At 45.4% G+C, this 27,189-nt stretch overlaps 1 pseudogene; it reads right to left on the reverse strand.

Annotated features, from left to right (window-relative positions):
* Positions 1 to 27,189, reverse strand: LOC147977474 (uncharacterized; annotated as a pseudogene).

Raw genomic sequence — 27,189 nt, forward strand, 5'->3', positions numbered from 1 at the left:
TCACCCTTCTATACTTGCTGCTATATTGATCACCTGAAGTATCATGAAGCAACCTTTATACAGCAACCAACCAGGATCGGTGATGCACACCTGGAACTGGCAGACAACGGCAACATTAGCAAGTACACGGAAACTAAAAGCACCAACACAACAGATAAATTACATACATGAACGAATCGAGCATTGACAGAAAAAGAAATGCTTGAGTTGAAATTAGTAATCTTACTTACGGGGTCAAAGCTGATGGGGAATATAAAGCAGGGGTTCCTCTCGTCAGGCACAAGAACCATGACATGGGTCAGTCAGGACTTGAGACCTCTTCCCTCATAAGCGTACGCTCCTTGAGAATCCCTGCTTCCTTGAGCTCTTCCTCTTTCTTTCTTTTTTCCCATTCTGGAACAGCAATGTTAGCCTGCGCACATGATTGACTAAGTCATATGGATGTCAGCTGGATATCATGGTACAATGAAAATTGCATGCTTGAAGAGATTTTTTTTTTCAAGTTAAGTAAGCAGTACAAACAGACAAGAGAACCAATAAGAACTTGTGCAGCCAAGTAGCAACCATGAAAGGCAAGTCCCTTTTATTATTCTTCGATGCAAGTTCAATTTCTAAATATTTAGAAGATTGGGTACAACTAAGACTGCATCTCATCTAAAAAAGATGACTGGACTTGAAAAAAGATGACTACTAAGAAAAAAAATTGCTAATGGATGGAGTAGAGAACCACTTGAAAAAGAAGGCTCCAGGTCGCTTACCTCCTCTGTACTGCAGCAGCAGCAGGACAGCATCCAACACTTGTTGGCACAGCCAGAGCGACACCTCGTCCAAATCCAGCACCTCCCTCCTTGTGATGAGTATGAAGTATGGAGTTGAGCACCACGCCACGACACTGGAAGGAGCTGCACACCTCCGCCTCGTCGTTGTCCAACCAAAGGGCAGAGGGGTTCAATAATTTCCACCGGTTCCTCTCCGACACCCAGCTCTTCATAACTTTGTACAACGCGATCAGCGCGTTGCTTCACAGTGACTCCTTCAATGCCCGAATTGGACTTTGGGGATGTGACAAATCTTGTGGGCATCCTCCCCTTGGCACCTTGCAATCAGACTTGGACATCGAGCAATGTCGAGTAGCTTCAAAGCAGGGAGACTCTGTATGCTTTCAGGCAAAGATGTCAGGCTGGGGCAATCTCCGATGAAAAGTTTTTCTAGAGAAGTGGACTGTCCCAACCATTCCGGTAATATTTCCAGGTCATTCAACGACAGTAACCATAGTCGAGTGAGAGAGGTGAAGCATCGCATGACCTCTGGCAAAGTTCTCAAGCCACTGATGGAGTATACATAAAAATTCTCAAGGGTGGGAAAATGTTGAAGACTATCCCACTTGTCTTGAGAGAAACTACAGTTCTTTAGAACCATCTCATAAGGGCGAATGGAAGAGGAGAGCATTCCAAACCCTCGTTCTGGCCAGATTGTCTCGCTGTTGCTCAAACCCCAATGCATACTTCTTGGGGGATATGGTAGGAACTTCAACTTTGGGCAGTCCACTACCAACAAAAGATGCAAATTAGGGATTAAAAACTCTTTGTTTTCTTTACTTGACTTTGTTGTCCACCATTCCACCAAATTCTCCATCAACTCCAATTGCAGAACTCTTAGTTTCATACAAGGTCCGCCCTCTCCATAGAATTCCTTACCGATTTTCCTAATGTTGGGAATGTTCTTCAGAGACAACATTCTTAAATTTGGCAGTGCCCCGAATGGAGGAAGACAATCACATGCTTCCAAAGCATCAAGAGCCAGTTCGCTGAGAAAAGGGAGGTAGGACGACATGTGAAACAACCAGTTAGGGAAATCCTTGCTCGTAAACCCAACTAGCGAAAAGTTTTCAAGAGTCCATGGAGGTACGAGCCTGTCCAGCACAGATTTACCTCCTTCGTTTTCCCATAGAAGTTTTAATACTCGAATATCTGATTTATCACGTAGTTTGACTCTGTCTGCATCTTCTGGATGCGTGACATTCTGAAGGCCTTCAAGTATCAGCTCTGAACAAGTCAATCCCCAAAGATTCACTATACTGTTGCATCCTCTACTCTCTATCTCATGTACGTGATGTCTTACTGTGCCCACAAGATTTAGACGCTTTTCAATGGCTGGAATCTTTTTACGCAGCTTAGAAGTTGCAATATCAATCACAAACTGGGTAGACTAGTCATGTCACCAATGCTATCAGGGAAGTTATTTATCTCCGGAAGACCATTCATGTGCAGTATTTGAAGCTTAAGGTCACCAAATGAGGAGGGGAGCTCACGGAGCCTCAAACAGTATGACAAATGGAGACGCCTCAGCTTAGACAACTTGCATAGTGATTCAGGCAATTGTCGGAGCTTAGGACAACTTGTTAGGTTCAAATATTCAAGCTCGATGAGATGACCAAAATATTCAGGGAGTTTTTCAAGGTTGTGACAATCTGAAACATCTAGGTATTTCAAATGATTAAGTTGGCAAAATGATCCTGGCAGCATTGAAACCTTGTAGCAACCAGAGAGGTTCACAAACTCAAGTTTCTGAATGTGAGCGAAATCAATTGGTAGGTCTTCTAGCTCATGGCAACTCGATAGGTTCAGATGTTCTAAACAGGGGAAGCTTATATTGTCAGGTAGTTTGGTGAGCTTTGAACAACTTGACAAGTTTAGGAATGAGAGGTTATGAAGGCCACCAAATTTATCAGGTAGCTTTTGAAGAGCACAACAATCTGACATGTTTAGGTGGTGTAAGCATGTAAGCTCACAGATAGAGTCAGGCAACTCGTGGAGTATACAACACCCGGATAGGTTAAGAAAAAGAGTTGAGAGAGCTCCCCTAGTGATGCAGGTAGCTTACTGAGGCTGCTATTGCTAGATAGGTCCAAATAGCAGAGTTTGCTAAGGTGACAAATACTGTCAGGTAAGGTTTCAAGCAAGGAATTGGACAGAATAAGAGTTTCCATGTTTTGAAGTGCATGAAAATACTTTGGAAGTGATGTTATTGGCAAGCCTGTGGCATCAAGGTACCTAAGTAGCTTCAATTGATTTACAGAAGTTGGCAGCATCATGCTACTTGGAGCAGATTGGCCTTTGGCTGAATGTCCACTTAAATCTAAGACACGTATGTACTTGGACTGAGCAAATGCCTTTTTCGGTAGTTGCAATCCCCCGAAATCTCTAAGGTGGAGGGACCTCAGCTTATCTGGAACATATTTGAAAACCTCAGGATCATTATTGAAGTTGGTTAACTGTGCATGTCGGTAGTAATGAGGTATGTTCCAGCTGGTGCTTTTGGTAGCATTCATATCAATGAATTCATCAGCAACAATTTCTCATGCAAGATCATGCACCAAATCATGCATGACGAGTTCTGGAGGAGATTTGCAATGCAACGGACTTGGACTGGCCTGCAGAGGAAATTACTATCAATATATTATTGCAAAAAGAAATCTAAAACCCCTTGACAACAGAAAATGTATTAAAATGGAGTTAAGAGAAGACACTAAGACACAGTAAAATTGCAATGTCCCGAAAATCTGTGGAGCCTTATACATAGCAATTATCCTACACACACTACAAGAAATATGTCAACTTATGACCTTTTGTCAGTGACCCTCGAAGAATTGGTCATAAATCTCTGACCATTTTAGACCAATTGGTCAAAAGCTGTTCAGGGGGCTCCAAACCCTAAACCATTGCGACCATTTTGGTCAAAAAGGTCGTAATTTCCTTACACGAAATGGTCACAAAGCAAACTGTGCTAGTCCGCTGCCTTATTTCTTGCTGATCATGACCAATATAGATGGTCATAGCCTTGTAGATTGTGGTGGGTTGTGATGACTAGGCGCCATCTCATCAGTTTTGCCTATGTGTCATGTCCATGTGGCAGTTTTTGCCCTAGGTTGTGAAGCAACCTATATTTCTATCATTCCCAAAATTCCCAAAAAATCTCATAAATTCTTTGGGTCATATATTCATCAAATATGTAAAAATCCTTCCTTGCCTAGTTCAAAACTAATTCAACAATATTCATTTTCCTATTATGTTCACAACAACACTTTATGAAGGAAGTGCTATTTATATATTCTTGATTTCCCTAGGAATTTTTGGGCACTCTTTCCTATCCAAATCATTACCGCATGACAAAATTCAGCTCCATTTGCCTAGCAAATCTTCCTCGGCAAATTTCCAAAGTTTTTGTCCACCTAGAAGCATTGTGAAGGAAGTACCTTTTTATATCTCTAAATGACATGAAATTTATACAGTTTCTTCATATGCCCAAATTATCACCCTCCTCCAAATTGTAGCTCAGTAAAGCCATCTATGTGAGCCCAGGTTCAATTTATATTTTATGGCTAAATTGGCACGTTGCAAAGCAAGTGTTATATAGACCCCTCCTATTATCCTCAAACTTTTCGGGCACTCTTCCATACCCAAATCATTGCCACATGATAATATTCAGCTCAATTTTCCTAGTAAATCTTTCTCGGGAAATTTCCAAAGTTTCTACCTCGAGAGAAGCTTTGTGAAGTAAGTACTAGCTAGGCTTACCCAAATGATCTGAAAATTTACCAGCGCATGACCATACCTAAGTAACTTACCTACACCAATTTTGAGCTCATTTCATTCATCCAATCTCTCTCACTAGTTTTCCCAAGTTTCTGTCCATAGAAGAGCATTGTGAAGGAAGTACTACTTTGGCATGTCCAAATGGTATCAATTTTCTACAATGCTTTCCTATGCCCAAATAACCATCCTCCAAAAAATTTCAGCTCAATCCATTCATTATTTTGAGCCCAGCTTCAACATTCATATTTTTGTCTAGCGTGGTACTTTGCAAAGCAAGTACCACCTAGGATCCTCCTTTTGAGCTAAAAATTTTGTGGAGACATTCTCCTTAGTAGATGATCATCCTCAGCCAAAACTCACGCCCATTGGCCATGTGCATTTCCCGTACCGCTAATCAAACACTTGGCTGCTAATTCATGTTTGAGCATCGATCGGTCTCCTCGTGAGAATCTTATGTTGTAATTTTATTCCTAGCACCAACCTGGGGAGTGCCCAACCCACTAGACATGCCTAGGCCGCCCAGAACACATGGCAACATTACGGTCACGCGGTGACCACGCGACGGGCATGCGAGTTTACGCGCTCTAGAGTTGGGGCCATCGGCCACCGCCCAAACCTCGACGTATCGCCACCAAACCATGTATTTATGCTTAAATAGGTCCTTATGTAACTAGAAATGATTTTTGGAAAAAATAAATAGCAAACTATGAGGTAGCTGCAGTTCAAATTTGACCTGCTTCCAACTAAATCGGCGGAAATTTGTCTTTTTCACGAAAGGTGGATCAAAAAAATTTACACCCAACCATTTTGTCAATTTTGCATTAAATATGGCCTAGTATTTTATAAAAATGATTTGGTCCAATTTTGCAACAATTATTTGGTAGTTCCTTCACAAAAAACCTCCTTTCGGGCACTCGAAAAATGGAAAATGGTTTTTTCGTCCAACGAAAATGAAAACTTCCTTAGGAAACATTGTTTGCTATTCCAATATGCACCCTTGTGCACAATATGAGATCATTTGAACAAACTATGCCATGAATGTGGCCATAAGATTGATCATTTGGCTAGAAAGCCATTGATCTCCACACATGATAGCTCGTTTCTGAGAACACTTTTTTAAAATAATTGCCGTATTACAAGTTTGTTATTTTTCCTGGGAACTTGGCCACATATAATGACACAATGCGAAGGCTTCCCAATTTTTGATTATTTTTGAATTTTTTATGCCCGTCTCAAAATGCGGTCAAAACGACGAGAATGACCGTTCCTAGCTAGTGGTTGAATCTTGGAATTTTTTGGTGTTTCTCTGATTAAATAGATACTTATGTACCTAAAAATGATTTTTGGAAAAAATAAATAGCAAACTACAAGGCAGCTACAGTTCAAATTTGACCCGCTTCCAGCTGAATCGGCGGAAATTTGTCTTTTTCACGAGAGGTGGATCAAAACTTTTTACACCCAACCATTTTGTCAATTGTGCATTAAATATGTCCTAGTATTTTATAAAATTGATTTGGTCCAATTTTGCAACAATTATTTGGTAGTTCCTTCACAAAAAACCTCCTTTTGGGCACTCGAAAAATGGAAAATGGTTTTTTCGTCCAACGAAAATGAAAACTTCCTTAGGCAACATTGTTTGCCATTCCAATATGCACCCTTGTGCACAATATGAGATCATTTGAACAAACTATGCCATGAATGTGGCCATAAGATTGATCATTTGGCTTGAAAGCCATTGATCTCCACACGTGATAGCTCGTTTCTGAGAACACTTTTTTAAAATAATTGTCGTATTACAAGTTTGTTATTTTTCCTGGGAACTTGGCCACATATAATGACACAATGCGAAGGTTTCCCAATTTTTTGATTTTTTTGAATTTTTTATGCCCGTTTCAAAATGCGGTCAAAACGGCGGGAATGACCGTTCCTAGCTAGCGGTTGAATCTTGGAATTTTTTGGTGTTTCTCTGATTAAATAGGTACTTATGTACCTAGAAATGATTTTTGGAAAAAATAAATAGCAAACTATGAGACAGCTGCAGTTCAAATTTGACCTGCTTCCAGCTGAATCGGCGGAAATTTGTCTTTTTCACGAGAGGTGGATCAAAACTTTTTACACCCAACCATTTTGTCAATTGTGCATTAAATATGGCCTAGTATTTTATAAAAATGATTTGGTCCAATTTTGCAACAATTATTTGGGAGGTCCTTCACAAAAAACCCTCCTTTTGGGCACTCGAAAAATGGAAAATGGTTCTTTCGTCCAACGAAAATGAAAACTTTCTTAGGCAACATTGTTTGCCATTCCAATATGCATCCTTGTGCACAATATGAGATCATTTGAACAAACTATGCCATGTATGTGGCCATAAGATTGATCATTTGGCTTGAAAGCCATTGATCTCCACACGTGATAGCTCGTTTCTGAGAACACTTTTTTAAAATAATTGTCGTATTACAAGTTTGTTATTTTTCCTGGGAACTTGGCCACATATAATGACACAATGCGAAGGTTTCCAAATTTGTTGATTTTTTTTGAATTTTTTATGCCCGTTTCAAAATGCGGTCAAAACGGCGGGAATAACCATTCCTAGCTAGTGGTTGAATCTTGGAATTTTTTTGGTGTTTCTTTGATTAAATAGATACTTATCTACCTAGAAATGATTTTTGGAAAAAATAAATAGAAAACTATGAGGTAGCTACAGTTCAAATTTGACCCGCTTCCAGCTGAATCGGCGAAAATTTGTCTTTTTCACCAGAGGTGGATTAAAATTTTTGACACTCAACCATCTGGTCAATTGTGAATTAAATATGACCTAGTCTTTTAGAAAAATAATTTGGTCTAATTTTGCAACAATTATTTGGTAGGTCCTTCACAAAAAAACTCATTTTGGGCACTCGGAAAATGGAAATGATTTTTTTTTTGCGTCGTGAAAAAGAAAACCTCCAAATCAACATTGTTTGTCATCCCAAGATACACACATCTGCACATTATTGGTTAATTTTAACAAACTATAAGAAGGTAATATGTTGAATGTTACCCGAAATAAGAGGGTAAAAAATATAAGAGAAACAAAAGAAAAAACCAAATTATGTAGGCTTAATCCTGATTGGTGGAGTCAGTTGTGGCATGGATCGCTGACATGGAGAACATCCGTTCATCCATACATCCATCCATCTGTCCATCCTTCCGTCCATCCATCCCACCACCGCGAACCCCACCCAACCCCTCTCTCCTGAGCGAACCCCACCCCTCTCCCCTCAAGCTCGAACCCCACCCAACCCCTCTCTCTTGCGCGAACCCTAGCTTCCTCCCTTGCCGCCGCCACCTCCAGCCGCCGATCCTCGTGACCAGCACACCAACGTCCGGCGAGATCCCGGCGACGCAGCAGCCGCCCTCCCCGCCGCGGCTCGGGGGTAGGCAGCAGCAGCCCCTCCCGCTGCCCAGGCTGGTAGCACCCCCTCCCGTCACCCTCCCCGATCCAGATCCCTCGCCGCCACCCACCCCTCCCCTCGCCGCCACCCACCTCTGCCCTCGCCGCCACCCACCTCCACCACATCTCCCCTCCCCACCTTGATGCAGAACCCCCCAGTCCCCTCGTCGCCGCCACGCACCCCTCAGATCCTCGCCCCGATGCAGAACCCCCTCGTCCCCCTCGTCGCCACCACCCACCCCTTAGATCCTCGCCGCCACCCACCTTCACCGCCGCCCTTACTCTCCCCTCGCGCCCCTCGTCCTCGACCAACCTCGCCGCCCGCCCGTCCTACACCTCGGAGCCGGCCTACAACCCGCGACCCGGAGGGGTACGAGACGAGCGATGTCCAAGGAGCTCATCATCTGCTGCGCCATGCCATGGAGCTCACCACCACCGGTGGTGATCTGCTTCTTCCTATCCATGGAGGTGTGCATCTTCCATTCAAGGTGCCCATCTTCCCCTATCCTCTTGGATTGATTTCATTTGATCCAACCATGATGCTGATGCGTGCTTGACTCCCTTCCCCACGCAGCTGCAGCTCACCGACGAAGGTCACTTCCTCCTGAGCACCCACATGGAGGAGCTGCAACAACCCTGGATCCGTCCGTTGGTCCTGTTGATTTCTGCCGAAGGTCGTCGGGCTTTTCAGGTACGTCAACGTCCTACTCTGGTTGCAGTTGTTCTGGTTATATTGGACTGTGCATGATTTTATCCATAGCTGACACTTTAAATCAAATCCATGATTCTGATATGTACTGTTATTCACATTTAAGTATAAGTTAAACAACCATGTTAAGGGTAACCCGTGAACACTTGCTTATAAGAACGAACTTGACTTACTATATATACCCAAGGGAAGATGTAATGTTACTAATTTACTATGGCAATGAATTTTATCTATGTGAGATTAGAATTTGAGTGCCATCATTCATCTCGTGGTATCTTGTTCTCTGAGATTAGAATTAATTAGTAATAGCAGTTTGGATTGCTCTGTCTTCATAGTGCTCAAATGGACTAGATTTACAAATCAATGGTGAACACTAATCTAGTGAACGAAATAATGGAACAAAAACATGTCCCCTTTTTCTTCAGATGACATACTGAAGTAAAACCCAACTGAAGCTGAAATGTTCATGTCGAGGGATTAAACACAGCACACGCAGTTTTCTGCTCCGTTTAATATACTTGTGCATCGTGTGCTTATACTACCATTTGCTTGGTTCTTAACACAGGTGAAGTGTCCAGCTATGTTTCATGATGATTATGCAGTAATGCTCCTCTTCTTCCTCGACCACCTGAACCACCACGCCGGCGGGCTCCTGAAGCATCAACTTCAGTAACGGTGACCATCCATTCCTCCATTCCTTGCTGCATCTTTGTTGATAGTTTCTGTGCAAATTTTTCTTGGTGTGCCTGATAGTTATAGCTAGGCTGCAGTTGATTTGATATGACCATGCGGTGATCATTTGTCTGTTGTCACAGATATTTCATAGTCTGATTTGGACATTTATTGTACGTGATTCAACATCACCATTGATTTGTATTGTTTCACAGAGTTAATGTGGCTTGACGATGCTGCTGAACACTAAATTAACATGTCCCTGCATCTTACTGTCAACAATTTGTGCATGACTTGCCTTGGTGATGTAGTTTTACTTGCTGTGTATGCTTGCTTAGTTGTTCACCGGGCCGCTCTCTTGTATCGTTTGAGTGCGCCAATTAGTTCGGCCAGCCTCTATGATTTATTCTGATAGCTTCTGGTTGTTATAGGTTTTGGTTATACATGCACATTTGGATCTTAATTCCTGCCTATTTTCTCTGAAAAAACTAAGACATGTTTGAGCTGACAACTTCCAGCGGATGTTTATTATACTATTGAGTTGAATTCATGTACTGCTAGCTGCAAGATGCTATAGTCTAGATACATAATGCAAAGTATGTTGTATTTACACACTTACATCCAACTGCAGTAGCAGCATGGGCGAGTTGAGGTGGGGGACAGAGAGGCTGTGTCGTGCGGGTTCTGATCATGGTATAGCAGCACACTTTCCAGTGTCGATCTGAGCAAACGATGATGCAAGGCTGCTCCTCCTTGTACTGCATGTCTTCATCGACTTGAATCTTTGACAGGGAGATATTTAAAGCCTTCACTTGTTCATTGTGTCATCTGCTGATTACTTTTTCTATTATTTTCTTGCAAAGCATGTAATGGTTTGGAGTAGTTGATCATGGCCTGATGGAACATTCATGTTGTTAGCATTTCTATATCTACACTATTATAGCAGCTTGTTGATCAAGCGCTTCTTTCTATCTAAATGTGTGCACAGAAGTTCAGTTACCTTCTAAAAAATTATTGGTGCACTATCTATCTATATACATACACTATATATATACACACACATTATTACAGCAGCTTGTTGATCAAGCGCTTCTTTCTATCTATATGTATACATACACTATCTAAATTGTTTGCAACGGCATTATGCACATGAGGCAGGACTATACAAGTGAATTGTCACAGTAAGGTCCTTCCATGGATTTCATGTGGCTCCTTGAGTTGTAAGATGCAGCTCCAACATTGAATATATTTTGAATGCTTCCAAAGATACTCTCTGTTACGTTTACTTCAATATATACATGCATGTTACTGATAGAATCTGGCTGCAGGAATCCGTACACATATATACTCTCTTGTACAGTACATTGCTAGATCACTCACTAGGCATTATGTAATACTACTAGGAGATATGAGTGAGGGACTAAAAGGATGATATGCTTCCATGAATTTATTTGTAAGAAGTTTTTCTTGGCTGTGTCCAAATCAGCCCAAATGAATTTATGTTCTTTTTACTTCCTGAGTTATAGTGCACTCATACTGTCATCACATTGTGTGTTCTTGCTACATATACCTCTCTATTTGCTTAGGCAGACAACTACTTAAGTAATATGCAAACAACAGCAACGGAGCTAGTGATGCTAATTCTACCTCTTGTTACAGAATCAGAATTCCTCTTGTTGCACAGGACAACTCTGTTTCCTCTTGTTACAGAATTGGAATTCCTCTGCTTCTTACGCTACTCTGCTAGAACTCTGCTTTTCTACTTGTCATATTGAATATACATGTTCTAAACATTATACAGTACTTTCGTTGTTAACTCCAAACAACTTGGGATCTTCTCTTCTGCATGCAGTAGCTGGCTTACCAGTACGCTGCCAAGGGGGCATGCCTTGCCCTAGTAGCAAGGAGGGAGTGGAGCCTGTGGCAGGTCGCCGACCGTGCCTTCGAGCTCGGCGCGCCGGACGTGACCATTCTCCTCGGGGACGTCGCAGACCCAGACGACTACAACAGATTTGTTCAGGCCACAATCGACCACTACGGCCAATGTAAGTCAGCCACTCTCCGTTACAACTAACCTGGTTTAACATATTTCTTCCACAAGCAGCCATTCATTTGGGTGTAAGATAGTTCACATTTACACTTGTATATGTTTATCAGAATATTGATACTTTGCATGCTATGAGTAAAATGCTCTATTTTCTTTCGTCACCTTTCTTGTATGAATGATTATCTCATTTTAACTTGCTGGAGAATGAAAGCATTGTACTAGCTGAATTTGTCTTATCATTCTAAAGAACTTGTTTGTTTTTTGATTGGTTTGTTCATAATATATTGGCCACAAATTTTTTGATTCTTCTCTTCTGGTTCATGTAACAGGGCAACCGTGGAAGGCATGCTGATAGTTCATATTGTCATTCTGTTAGTCCAGTGTAATGAAGGTCATGGCCTAGTCAAGTATGGTCGCCCATTGAGTCGTGCATATGTTTAATATGATTGGAGCAGGGACCCAGTTTGTGCCGATTGTCACTGCATATGTTTAACAGTGATTCTACTTGTATATGTGTTATTACACTAGTAGAATTTGTACCTGGAGCAGGATCCCAATATTTGTAGAGATTGTAACATTGATTGTCATTGTATACAGATTGATTCTGGTTGCTGTTACTTGAAGTATTTCTTATGTTTTATGTATGTGCTGATTTAAATATTGATTATTTATTTACTGTCAAATCAAAATCAGAAGAAAAAGGCATTGACAAAAGGGGCCCACTTACTAGAACTTGACCATTGGGACCCATCTAACTAGAGGAATTTTTTGAAAAAAGAAAAATAAAACTGTCTAGCCGAAAAGGCCATGGCCCAAAAATGAGAAGGCTTAATTGCTGGGCTTGGCCCATCTACCTAGCCAAAATTAATATGAGAAAAAACACTAATAGGCTGAATTAATGGGCTAGGCCCATGTAGAAAACCGAATTGGACCGGGCTGAATCTTGTGTCACATCAGCTTGCCACGCTGGATGCCTACGTGGCCTGCGGAGGTTGCTAGTGACCAAAACGCCACAGTGGACATATTTTGGTCATAAACGTTTGCGACCATTCCAGAAGAAAGGTCGCTATAGTCAGTTTACGACGGCCAGCTTTTGACCTTATGTTTTTGGTCACAAAAAGGTCATAAATGGAAATTTGTGACCATTCAGTGACCAATAGTGGTGGTCACAAGTTGACATATTTCTTGTAGTGACACAATCTTTTACTAGAAACCATGGATTTTCATATAATGGTGGTGGGGGGCCTCACATCCACAGTGTTCCGCGTGGAGGAAATGCATGGAAGGCAAACAGTGATCTTAGGGCTGGCGTGGTCTCTTCTTCGCGAGACGGTGCTCATGGCTTGGGTCTGACGGCACATTTAACTCACGTTTTTATTGGTCAAATTGGTGGTCAAAGTTGAACGAAATATGTGGAGACCATGTAAATAGGGACTGAAGGAGGACAATAATTTTGAACAGTGCTACCGCCTACCGTATGCACTTGGCCCATGGTGAAGTCCTGGGCCAGATTCACATGAACCACATAAAGGAATATGATTGTCTCAAAATAAAAACATAAAGGAATATTAGCCATAAAGGAACCGCCGCCAGGAGGGGCCTTGCATGTGGGACTCACGGTGGACGGCACGAGCGGTCTTTAGGACCGGCTCGTGGCCCGCTCGGTCCGGGCAGGCTCAGTCCTGGCTCGGCATAAAATTCAGCCGGTCCGGTCCCTGGAAACGGGACCGAAAATCCCTCGGTCCGGTCCGGTTAAAGCTCGGTCCGACCAAGCGGACCGACGAACACGAGCGTGGGCAGCCGGCGGCATGGCGGGACGTGGCGGGGGCATGTTGGGACGAGGCAGGGCGTGATGGGGGCGTGCCGAGGGCGTGGCGGGGGCGTGCGAGGGCGTGGCAAGCACGTGGCGGGAGCGTCGCCGGAGCTACGCCAGCTGCCGTCGTTCGTGCGCTGGTCAGCGCCGCCGTCGCTCATCCGCGCGGCCACCGGCCTTCCTGACGCTGGCAAGCATGTCTAATGGATGCGTCGTGCTCAGATCTATCACCTGGCAGGTAGAACATGAAGCGGGAGGCCCTACACCACCACTGTACACCGGCCGTCGTGCATCGGCCATCGTGCCAGATTCTTCGTCGCTGCCATGCCCCGGCCTCCCTCCTCGATTCCTAAGCTCCCTCTTGGCCTCCCAAAGTCACCGAACACCTCCACGACGAGCCCCGCTGCCTCCAGCGCCCTCCCCGCGTCGCCGTGCTCCGGCGCATGCTCTGCGGTGACCACCGGCCGGTCCAAACGAGCCGCTCAGTCTGGCTCGGGCTTCGTCACTGCCGGTCCGGTCCCTGAAAACAGGACCACGATGCTGCTCGGTCCGGTCCGGTCCGGACCGCTGACGGCAGGTCCAAACGACGGCTCGGTCAGGGACCGGACCGGCCCGAACCGTGTCCACCCTGATGTCGGACCACGATTGAAACCCGAAGGGCCTAAACCTGAATACCTTTCCCGAAGTCTAGCCTTCCCTATTCCCACAACCCCTCCCAGCTGACAGCCACTCTCTCCGTTCCGCATATTCTCCACGCGAGCACACCACAAGTCCACGCTGCCGCTGCCAATCACCACTTCAGTAGCCACTGTTTGCTAGCCCGCCATCGATGATGGTGCTCCGATAGCCTCCACCTCGTTGATCCACCCTTCCTATAGCACGTAGCTCTCCCGTTCGACGGCGCGCCGCCCGACCTCCCCTCCAGCTGGTCCTAGTAGTCATTGGTCACAACGCCGCCCTGAGCAACCTATCCCTGCGCTGTGGCGCCGTCCCAAACACCCCAGTGTCCACCCGACCGGGGGGGGGGTGTGCTGTGGACAACCAGATTCCCTGATGGGCACCGGTGGGCGAGGAATCCCTTACCTGATTGGCTATACACATAGAGAAGATTTTTGAACGATGCTGAAGTTCACGCCATCTGATGCACCAACAGCACTGCTCCACTATTTGATATAAGTGTTGGCTAGTACACCTTGGTAGTAATGTTAAGTTCGTAGCTCTAGAAATGACATCTTGTGGTTTGATACTCTACTAAGTTAAGCTAGAGTTCAAAAGCCTATTTTCTAAAATTACTAAGTTAATATACATGTAGGGGGGATGTATCTTCTTTTCCCAAAAATAAGTGGCAGGTTGCAAAAGGAATGCCGCAAATTTTCACGGGAAATGAATAGCACCATGCACATAATTTGATGGACTCTAACTAGGATTGAATCATGAATATGTCATATCATTGGAGAGATATATAACGGAGAATCTATAGATTGATAAATATATTTAGATTTTGTGGCACATAATCTAGACATTAGATCCAGGAATTGAAGGACAAAGAAATAATCTCAAACGAAAAAAAAAACAATATACAAACTGAACATAATCAAAACAACAGACCTAGTAAAGTACAAAACTGAACATACCAATGCTGATCATAAATTTAAATTTACAAATAGATATATTAAATCATTAACAAAAATTAAATACCAAGTGTAGGGCCAAATTGTGAACCATAAAAGAGTATAATCTATGAAAGTGTGTTCTTGGCTATACATACAGTAAGAAAAAAATTAGTAAAAGGGAACTAGTAAAATGGTGTCTATAGGTACCAACCGAAGCGTATCCTGGAATCTGAAGAAAGGACATCCCCAAAAGGTAGTTGATGCACCTTTGACCATCATGCCTTGAATTAATGTATCCAAGTGCATTCCATTGCTGGATTAGATGATTATTGTACATGACAAAGCCCTTGGGGAAGGTTGCCAAGTACGTGAAACACATTCTGAATTCTATCTTCATGCAGTAATAGCTCAGCATTAGCCTCTCTAATGTTTCTTTCTGATGTACTTCTCTCAAACCCAAATCGACCTTGATGTCTCTTATATGTTCCCATGCCGCAACAGTCCTTAGCTCTGACACTACTTGCCCAAGAGCATTTGTCACGAGCGGTAATCCTCCACACTTGGCTGCAATCTGCTTTCCAATTTCTTCCAAGCCACTATGGTCATCATCAGGCCCAAATGCCCTTTGCTTCATTAATTCCCAACATTCTGCGGGTTCTAAAACACCCAAATCAATTATGTCGGACTCTGGAACTGGACAATTTTTCCTCTGATTTGCAAGAAAACCAGTGCGCAATTGTTGCACAACGCGTAGGTTTTGGGTAGTTACTATAACACGGCTGCCCTTTCGGCCATGCTGTAACATCTCCTTGAGCCTTTCAAGATTATTTCCATCTTCTTCCCAGAGATTATCCAGAACAATCAAGTATCTTCTAATAGCAAGTTCTTTTTTCAGATGAAACTGAAAATCATAGTTGTTAAGGTTGATAGTGTTATCCATCATTCTTTTTAGGATGACACTCACAATTTTGTGCAAATCAAACTGCATGGACACATTAACCCATATTGAGATGTCAAAGACACTGACCCTCTTGTCTGCAAGAATTGATTCAGCCAATGTTGTCTTGCCTATGCCACCAAGGCCGACAACTGGAATGATGGAGATATCCTGGTTAGCTTCTTCACCTGTGAGTAACATTCTGATTATCTTCTCCTTCTCGATACCCCTCCCCACCATCCATGTTTCCATTCCATGAGCATTCCAGTTGGCTGCAAGTGTTTCATTGTTTCTGCTCCCTTCTTCCCTTGCTTCGTGAGGCACAAGTTTGAGATCCCTACTACCCTCCTTTTTAATCTGGTCTATTTTCTTCATCACCTTTTTCATCTTGTGGGGCATGGTCATTCGCTGCAGGGGTTGATTGTTTCTCGAAAACCATAAGCTGGCCTGCAAAAATAGAAGTTGAAGTCAACTTGAGCCTGCAGGATAATCAAAACAATTGATATCATCTTATTTCAGATTCAGAGAGGCCGGGGGTACATGCAGGCAGGCAGAACTTAAGAAGCAGCCCCAGGAAAAATACTACTGGTATAAATTAGTCTCTTGTTGGGGAACGTAGCAGAAATTTAAAATTTTCTACGCATCACCAAGATCAATCTATGGAGTAATCTAGCAACGAGGGGAAGGAGAGTGCATCTACATACCCTTGTAGATCGCTAAGCGGAAGCGTTCAAGTGAACGGGGTTGATGGAGTCGTACTCGTCGTGATCCAAATCACCGATGATCCTAGTGCCGAACGGACGGCACCTCCGTGTTCAACACACGTACAGCCCGGTGACGTCTCCTACGCCTTGATCCAGCAAGGGGAGAAGGAGAGGTTGGGGAAGACTCCATCCAGCAGCAGCACGACGGCATGGTGGTGGTGGAGGAGCGCGGGACTCCAGCAGGGCTTCGCCAAGCACTACGAGAGACAAGGAGGAAGAGGGGTAGGGCTGCGCCAACAGGGAGATTGAATCGTGTGTTGGGCTGCCCCTTTGCCTCCACTATATATAGGGGGAGAGGGAGGGCTACGCCCCCACCTAGGGTTCCCACCCCAAGGGGTGCGGCAGCCCTAGATCCCATCTAGGGTGGCGGCCACAAGGGGGAGAGGGGGAGGCGCACCTAGGGTGGGCCTTAGGGCCCATCTGCCCTAGGGTTTGCCCCTTCCCCTATTGGAGGCGCCTTGGGCCTTGGTGGGAGGCGCCCTAGCCCACCTAGGAGCTGGTCCCTTCCCACTATTGGCCCATGTAGGCCTCCGGGGCTGGTGGCCCCACCTGGTGGACCCCCGGACCCCTCCGGTGGTCCCGGTACACTACCGGTGATGCCCGGAACACTTCCGGTGGCCAAAACCATACTTCCTATATATCAATCTTTACCTCCGGACCATTCCGGAACTCCTCGTGACGTCCGGGATCTCATCCGGGACTCTGAAAAACATTCGGTAACCGCGTACATACTTTCCCTATAACCCTAGCGTCATCGAACCTTAAGTGTGTAGACCCTACGGGTTCGGAAGTCATGCAGACATGGCCGAGACAACTCTCCGGTCAATAACCAACAGCGGGATCTGGATACCCATGTTGGCTCCCACATGCTCCACGATGATCTCATCGGATGAACCACGATGTCAAGGACTTAAGCAATCCCGTATACAATTCCCTTTGTCTATCGGTACGATACTTGCCCGAGATTCGATCGTCAGTATCCCGATACCTTGTTCAATCTCGTTACCGGCAAGTCTCTTTACTCGTTCCATAACACATCATCCCGTGATCAACTCCTTGATCACATTGTGCACATTATGATGATGTCCTACCGAGTGGGCCCAGAGATACCTCTCCGTTTACACGGAGTGACAAATCCCAGTCTCGATTCGTGCCAACCCAACGAACACTTTCGGAGATACCTGTAGTGTACCTTTATAGCCACCCAGTTATGTTGTGACGTTTGGCACACCCAAAGCACTCCTACGGTATCCGGGAGTTGTACGATCTCATGGTCTAAGGAAATGATACTTGACATTAGAAAAGCTTTAGCATACGAACTACATGATCTTGTGCTAGGCTTAGGATTGGGTCTTGTCCATCACATCATTCTCCTAATGATGTGATTCCGTTATCAACGACATCCAATGTCCATGGTCAGGAAACCGTAACCACCTATTAATCAACGAGCTAGTCAACTAGAGGCTTACTAGGGACATGGTGTTGTCTATGTATCCACACATGTATCTGAGTTTCCTATCAATACAATTCTAGCATGGATAATAAACGATTATCATGAACAAGGAAATATAATAATAACCAATTTATTATTGCCTCTAGGGCATATTTCCAACAGTCTCCCACTTGCACTAGAGTCAATAATCCAGTTCACATCGATATGTGATTAACACTCAAGGTCACATCCCCATGTGACTATCACCCAAAGAGTTCTGGGTTTGATCATGTTATGCTTGTGAGAGAGGTTTCAGTCAACGGGTCTGCAACATTCAGATCCGTATGTACTTCGCAATTTTCTATGTCATCTTGTAGATGCAACTACTACGCTACATTTGGAGCCATTTCAAATAACTGTTCTACTTGGAGCTATTCCAAATTGTTGCTCCATTATACGTATCCGGTATCTCTACTCAGACCTATCCGGATAGGTGTTAAGCTTGCATCGACGTAACTCTTTACGTCGAACTCTTTATCACCTCCATAACCGAGAAACATATCCTTATTCCTCTAAGGATAATTTAGACCGCTATCTGGTGATCTACTCCTAAATTACCTTTGTACCCTCTTGCCAGATATGTGGCAAGGCACACATCAGGTGCGGTACTCAGTATGGCATACCGTATAGAGCCTAAAAGCATAGGGGACGACCTTCGTCCTTCCTCTTTCTTCTGTCGTGGTCGAGCTTTAAGTCTTAACTTCATACCTTACAACTCAGGCAAGAACTCCTTCTTTGACTGATCCATCTTGAACACCTTCAAGATCATGTCAAGGTATGTGCTCATTTGAAAGTACCATTAAGTGTTTTGATCTATCCTTATAGATCTTGATGCTCAATGTTCAAGTAGCTTAATCCAGGCTTTCCATTGAAAAACACTTTCCAAATAACCCTATATGCTTTCCAGAAATTCTACGCCATTTCTGATCGACAATATGTCAACAACATATATTCATCAGAAATTCTATAGTGCTCCCACTCACTTCTTTGGAAATACAAGTTTCTCATAAACTTTGTATACACCCAAAATCTTTGATCATCTCATCAAAGCATACATTCCAACTCCGAGATGCTTACTCCAGTCCTTAGAAGGATTGCTGGAGCTTTGCATACTTATTAGCATCTTTCAGGATTGACAAAACCTTTCGGTTGTATAACATACAACCTTTCCTCAAGAAAATCGTCGAGGAAACAATGTTTTGACATCCTATCTGCAAGATTTCATAAATAATGCAGTAATCACTAATATAATTCCAACAGACTCTTAGCATCGCTACGAGTGAGAAAGTCGCATCGTAGTCAACTCCTTGAACTTGTCGGAAAACATCTTAACGACAAGTCGAGCTTTCTTAATGGTGATACTTACCTTCATTTTCCGTCTTCCTTTCAAAATCCATATGTACATAACAGCCTTACGACCATCAAGTAGTTCTTCCAAAGTCTACACTTTTTTTTCATATATGGATCCTCTGTCGGATTATATGGCCTCGAGCCATTTTGGAATCCAGGCCCACCATCGCTTCTCCATAGCTCGTAGGTTCATTGTTGTCTAGCAACATGACTTCCAAGACAGGATTACATACCACTCTGAAGTAGTACGCATCCTTGTCATCCCACGAGGTTTGATAGTGACTTGATCTGAAGTTTCATGATCACTATCATAAGCTTCCACTTCAATTGGTGTAGGTGCCACAGGAACAACTCCTTGTGACCTGCCACACACTAGTTGAAGAGACGGTTCAATAACCTCATGAAGTCTCCACTATCCTCCCACTCAATTCTTTCGAGAGAAACTTTTCCTCGAGAAAGGACCCGATTGTAGAAACAATCCCTTATTTCTTTCGGATCTGAGACAGGAGGTATACCCAACTGTTTTGGGTGTCCTATGAAGATGCATTTATCCGCTTTGGGTTCGAGCTTATCAGCCTGAAACTTTTTCACATAAGCGTCGCAGCCCCAAACTTTTAAGAAATGACAGCTTAGGTTTCTCTAAACCATAGTTCATACGGTGTCATCTCATCGGAATTACGTGGTGCCCTATTTAAAGTGAATGTGGTTGTCTCTAATGCCTAACCCATAAACTATCGTGGTAATTCGATAAGAGACATCATGGTATGCATCATATCCAATAGGGTGCAGTTATGATGTTCGGACACACCATCACACTATGGTGTCCCAGGCTGTATTAGTTGTGAAACAATTTCCATAATGTCTTAATTCTATGCCAAACTCGTAATTCAGATATTCATCTCTATGATCATATCATAGATATTTTATCCTCTTGTCACGACGATCTTTCAACTTCACCCTGAAATTACTTGAACCTTTCAATAATTCAGACTCGTGATTCATCAAGTAAATGTACTCAACATCTACTCAAATCATCTGTGAAGTAAGAACATAACGATATCCACTACACGCCTCAGCACTCATTGGACTGCACACATCAAAATGTATTACTTCCAACAAGTTGCTTTCTAGTTCCATTTTACTGAAAACGAGGCTTTCAGTCATCTTGCCCATGTGGTATGATTTGTATGTCTCAAGTGATTCAAAATCAAGTGAGTCCAAACGGTCCATTTGCATGGAGTTTCTTCATGCATATACACCAATAGACATGGTTCGCATGTCTCAAACTTTTCAAAAACGAGTGAGCCCAAAGATCCATCAACATGGAGCTTCTTCATGCGTTTTATACCGATATGACTTATGTGGCAGTGCCACAAGTAGGTGGTACTATCATTACTATCTTATATCTTTTGGCATGAACATGTGTATCACTACGATCGAGATTCAATAAACCATTCATTTTAGGTGCAATACCATTGAAGGTATTATTCAAATAAGCAGAGTAACCATTATTCTCCTTAAATGAATAACCGTATTGCGATAGACATAATCCAATCATGTCTATGCTCAACGCAAACACCAATCTCGATGGTAGAGGGAACGTGCGATGCTTGATCACATCAAGCTTGGGAAAAACTTCCAACACATATCGCCAACTCACCTTTAGCTAGTCTCCGTTTACTCTGCAGCCTTTTATTTCGAGTTTACTAACACTTAGCAACCGAACCGGTACCATGGTGCTACTAGGAGTACTAGTAAAGTACACATTAACACAATGTATATCCAATATACTTCTATCGACCTTGCCAGCCTTCTCATCTACCAAGTATCTAGGGTAATTCTGCTCCAGTGGCTGTTCTCCTTATTACAGAAGCACTTAGTCTCGGGTTTGGGTTCAACCTTGGGTTTCTTCACTAGAGCAGCAGCTGATTTGCCATTTCATGAAGCATCCCTTCTTGCCCTTGCCCTTCTTGAAACTAGTGGTTTCACCAACCATCAACAATTGATGCTCCTTCTTGATTTCTACTTTTGTGGTGTCAAACATCGCAAATATCTCAAGGATCATCATATATGTCCCTGATATATCATAGTTCATCACGAAGCTCTAGCAGCTTGGTGGTAATGACTTCGGAGAAACATCACTATCTCATCTGGAAGATCAACCCCCACTCGATTCAAATGATTGTTGTACTTAGACAATCTGAGCACAAGCTCAACAATTGAGCTTTTCTCCCTTAGTTTGCAGGCTAAGAAAATCGTCGGAGGTCTTATACCTCTTGACGTGGGCATGAGCCTGAAATCCCAACTTCAGCCCTCGAAACATCTCATATGTTTCGCGACGTTTCAAAGCATCTTCGGTGCCTCAAGTCTAAACCGTTTAACTGAACTATCACGTAGTTATCAAAATGTGTATGTCAGATGTTCGCAACATCCACAGACGATGTTCGAGGTTCAGCACACCGAGCGATGCATTAAGGACACAAGCCTTCTATGAAGCAATGAGGACAATCCTCAGTTTACGGACCTAGTCCGCATAATTGCTACTATCATCTTTCAACTAAATTTTCTCTAGGAACATATCTAAACAGTAGAATTGAAGCGCGAGCTACGACATAATTTGCGAAGACCTTTTGACTATGTTCAGGATAATTAAGTTCATCTTATGAACTCCCACTCAGATAGACATCCCTCTAGTCATCTAAGTGATTACATGATCCGAGTCAACTAGGCCGTGTCCGATCATCACATGAGACGGACTAGTCATCATCGGTGAACATCTTCATGTTGATCGTATCTACCATACGACTCATGCTCGACCTTTCGGTCTCTTGTGTTCCGAGGCCATGTCTGTACATGCTAGGCTCGTCAAGTCAACCTAAGTGTTTCGCGTGTGTAAATCTGGCTTACGCCCGTTGTATGTGAACGTAAGAATCTATCACACCCGATCATCACGTGGTGCTTCGAAACGACGAACTTTCGCAACGGTGCACAGTTAGGGGGAACACTTTCTTGAAATTTTAATAAGGGATCATCTTATTTACTACCGTCGTTCTAAGCAAATAAGATGTATAAACATGATAAACATCACATGCAATCAAATAATAGTGACATGATATGGCCAATATCATATAGCTCCTTTGATCTCCATCTTGGGGCTCCATGATCATCTTGTCACCGGCATGACACCATGATCTCCATCATCGTGTCTCTATGAAGTTGCTTGCCAACTATTACTTCTATTACTATGGCTAACACGTTTAGCAATAAAGTAAAGTAATTTACATGGCGTTTCTCAATGACACGCAGGTCATACAAAAATAAAGACAACTCCTATGGCTCCTGCCGGTTGTTATACTCATTGACATGCAAGTCGTGATTCCTATTACAAGAACGTGATCATCTCATACATCACATATATCATTTATCACATCCTTTGGCCATATCACATCACAAAACACTTGCTGCAAAAACAAGTTAGACGTCCTCTAATTGTTGTTGCAAGTTTTTTACGTGGCTGCTATAGGTTTCTAGCAAGAACGTTTCTTACCTACGCCAAAACTACAACGTGAATTGCCAATTTCTATTTACCCTTCATAAGGACCCTGTTCATCGAATCCGATCCGACTAAAGTGGGAGAGACAAGCACCCGCCAGCCACCTTATGCAACTAGTGCATGTCAGTCGGTGGAACCGGTCTCACGTAAGCGTACGTGTAAGGTTGGTCTGGGCCGCTTCATCCCACGATGCCGCCGAATCAAGATAAGACTAGTAACGGCAAGATAATTGACAATATCGACGCCCACAACTACTTTGTGTTCTACTCATGCATAGTAACTACGCATAGACCTAGCTCATGATGCCACTGTTGGGGAACGTAGCAGAAATTCAAAATTTTCTACGCATCACCAAGATCAATCTATGGAGTAATCTAGCAACGAGGGGAAGGAGAGTGCATCTACATACCCTTGTAGATCGCTAAGCGGAAGCGTTCAAGTGAACGGGGTTGATGGAGTCGTACTCGTCGTGATCCAAATCACCGATGATCCTAGTGCCGAACGGACGGCACCTCCGTGTTCAACACACGCACAACCCGGTGACGTCTCCTACGCCTTGATCCAGCAAGGGGATAAGGAGAGGTTGGGGAAGACTCCATCGAGCAGCAGCACGACGGCGTGGTGGTGGTGGAGGAGCACGGGACTCCAGCAGGGCTTCGCCAAGCACTACGAGAGACGAGGAGGAAGAGGGGTAGGGCTGCGCCAACAAGGAGATTGAATCGTGTGTTGGGCTGCCCCTTTGCCTCCACTATATATAGGGGGAGAGGGAGGGCTGCGCCCCCACCTAGGGTTCCCACCCCAAGGGGTGCGGCAGCCCTAGATCCCATCTAGGGTGGCGGCCACAAGGGGGAGAGGGGGAGGCGCACCTAGGGTGGGCCTTAGGGCCCATCTGCCCTAGGGTTTGCCCCTTCCCCTATTGGAGGCGCCTTGGGCCTTGGTGGGAGGCGCCCTAGCCCACCTAGGGGCTGGTCCCTTCCCACTATTGGCCCATGTAGGCCTCCGGGGCTGGTGGCCCCACCTGGTGGACCCCCGGACCCCTCCGGTGGTCCCGGTACACTACCGGTGATGCCCGGAACACTTCCGGTGGCCAAAACCATACTTCCTATATATCAATCTTTACCTCCAGACCATTCAGGAACTCCTCGTGACATCCGGGATCTCATCCGGGACTCCGAACAACATTCGGTAACCGCGTACATACTTTCCCTATAACCCTAGCGTCATCGAACCTTAAGTGTGTAGACCCTACGGGTTCGGAAGTCATGCAGACATGGCCGAGACAACTCTCCAGTCAATAACCAACAGCGGGATCTGGATACCCATGTTGGCTCCCACATGCTCCACGATGATCTCATCGGATGAACCACGATGTCAAGGACTTAATCAATCCCGTATACAATTCCCTTTGTCTATCGGTACGATACTTGCCCGAGATTCGATCGTCGGTATACCGATACCTTGTTCAATCTCGTTACCGGCAAGTCTCTTTACTCGTTCCGTAACACATCATCCCGTGATCAACTCCTTGATCACATTGTGCACATTATGATGATGTCCTACCGAGTGGGCCTAGAGATACCTCTCCGTTTACACGGAGTGACAAATCCCAGTCTCGATTCGTGCCAACCCAACAGACACTTTCGGAGATACCTGTAGTGTACCTTTATAGCCACCCAGTTACGTTGTGACGTTTGGCACACCGAAAGCACTCCTACGGTATCCGGGAGTTGCACAATCTCATGGTCTAAGGAAATGATACTTGACATTAGAAAAGCTTTAGCATACGAACTACATGATCTTGTGTTAGGCTTAGGATTGGGTCTTGTCCATCACATCATTCTCCTAATTATGTGATCCCGTTATCAACGACATCCAATGTCCATGGTCAGGAAACCGTAACCATCTATTGATCAACGAGCTAGTCAACTAGAGGCTTACTAGGGACATGGTGTTGTCTATGTATCCACACATGTATCTGAGTTTCCTATCAATACAATTCTAGCATGGATAATAAACGATTATCATGAACAAGGAAATATAATAATAACCAATTTATTATTGCCTCTAGGGCATATTTCCAACATCTCTGGAGGGTGTTGATAGTTTACCCTCCCTCCCTCCCCGCGTCGCTCCCGTGTGGCGACCGGGGGGGGGGGGGGGGGGCGGGGACCCTAGCTGCCGGCTTCGGGCCTCCTCTCGTCACTTCCCTCCCTCGCCGCCGCCGGACCACGCTGCCGGGCAAAGCCCACCGGCGCCGGTGGCAGCGGGGCTCATCTTCATCCCGCTCGGAGCTGTTGGCGCAGGGCGGCGGCGGACGGCGGTGCTTCGCGCTGGTGCGGGCGCGGAGGCGGGCACTGGCGGCAGGGTAGCGAGGGCTTGGTGGCGGCGCGGTGGGCTGCATGGGGCGGCTCGCGCTCGTGGCTGCGGTGGTGGCCAGGTCTGGGCTCGGCCAGATCTGGCGATCCGGCGGGCGCGGGAGCTTCCGTTGCGGTGGTCGGGCTCGTGGCGGGCGCGCGTGCTGGTGGTGCGCGCTGGCCGTCTCCCCTGTTCCGGCCCCTGGGCGGCGGCGAGCGGCGCGGGATGGCTCTCCCGGTGAGTGCTCTTGGCTACAGGTGCGGGCTGGCTTCGCGCTTCTTGTCGATGGTTGGGTGGGCTGCCGTTGGTGGCCTCGCGTCGAGCTGCGGCGGGCGCCATGGTGAGGCCACACAGGGGTGTGTCCGATGGGGAGTTCTTAGGAGGGATGGGAGGCCCCGATGGCCACCCGTCGCCAGTGCAGGGGTGCACCGGCCCGGATGCGTCCGCTCCTCCTCCCCCTTTCCTTGGTTGTGTGTTCTTTGTTGGGGGTCTGGCGATGTTCGAGGCAGGGCGGTTGCTGGCATCTTCATAGGTGAGGGCTGCCAGTCAGGCCAAAGCCAAGGACTTTGGGTGTTCACGGAGTTGCTTGGATGCTGGGTGGCGGCCCTGGCGGCGGGAGACGCGGTGTTCGTGGGCGGAGCGCGTGTCTTGGATGCGGTTGGGCAGCCATGGCCACGTGGGTGGCATGGTTGGTGATGTTTGGCGAAGCATGGTGGTTTGGTAGAGGGTTAACACCGGAGTACATAACTTGCTCGGTCTTCTCCGGCCGACGGTGGCGGCACCGCGGGCGTCGTTTCCTTCATGAAGACTCCATCGTGGTGTTCTCTTCTCTCCATGTTGCTCGGGGTGAAAACTTGATCTCCACGATCGGGCGGTGGCGGCTTTCGGTGTCGTTCCCCTCTTGAAGGCACCGCCTTGGAGTCCATGCTTCGCCATTGTCCCGCTTCACTTCTTCTCGGTGGCCAGGTCTCGGAAGGTCCTCGTCGACCCCCAAGTGTTTGGTAGTGTGCATGGTGGTCGATTGGGTAGTGTTGCGGTGCGTCGGCACCCTTGTATCTTGCCTTGGGTGTGTGTGGTGTGTGGGGGGTTGGTGTTGTACCCGGATTTGTACTCGTTGCTTTATATATAAAACGGGACGAAAGCCTTTTTCGGCAATTAGTGTCTGGAGGCCTCTGCGCAGACTGAAGAAGAAGAAGACGAACATGCGAGTGACAGCTTAAGAGATGGGAAGCCGCCAGAGAGGCGTACGGAAAGAGGGAGGAACCCGTGGCCTCACCGGCTGAGAGGAGATGGGAGAGTAGAAGAGTTAGTTACCTTGGATTGTGTCTTGCTGATGAGCTCATCAGCGTCAAGCTCATCCAGCACGTCCTCGACGTCGTAGGCGACACGCTTAAACTTCATAAGCCACCGCTGAAACACTCTTCCGGCTTCTCCTCCTCGACGCGACCTCTCGTCGGCATCGCCCAGCACGGCCTCGATATCTTTCATCTTCTCCCCCATCTCCAGCACCTGCTCTCTGTACCTCCACTGCAGAGTGACTTCCGCCGCAGCGTATTCACCGCCGACAAATAGCTTGCTGACGATCTGCTTTGCCACGGCGACCGCAATCACACACCCAATCCCGCTCATGACCATGGATCCCCAGCCAGCAGCGTACTAAACCCAGGACAGTGTTGATGTGTTTGTGGATTGTAAGAGGGCACAGTGAGGTAGGCAACCTCTCGCTTGGTGGGATTAGATTAGGTAGGTGCTTGGTTGCTGTGTTTGTGTGAGCATTGGGTTAAAGAGAGAAGTAACCTTTCATGGTCCCTTTTTCTACATTTTTGAATGAAAATATGAAAAGTGAGGCTTGCAAC

The sequence above is a fragment of the Triticum urartu genome, chromosome 4A (genome assembly GCF_056163025.1).
Source record: "Triticum urartu cultivar PI428250 chromosome 4A, HENAU_Tu73, whole genome shotgun sequence".
NCBI classification, from domain to species: Eukaryota; Viridiplantae; Streptophyta; class Magnoliopsida; order Poales; family Poaceae; genus Triticum; species Triticum urartu.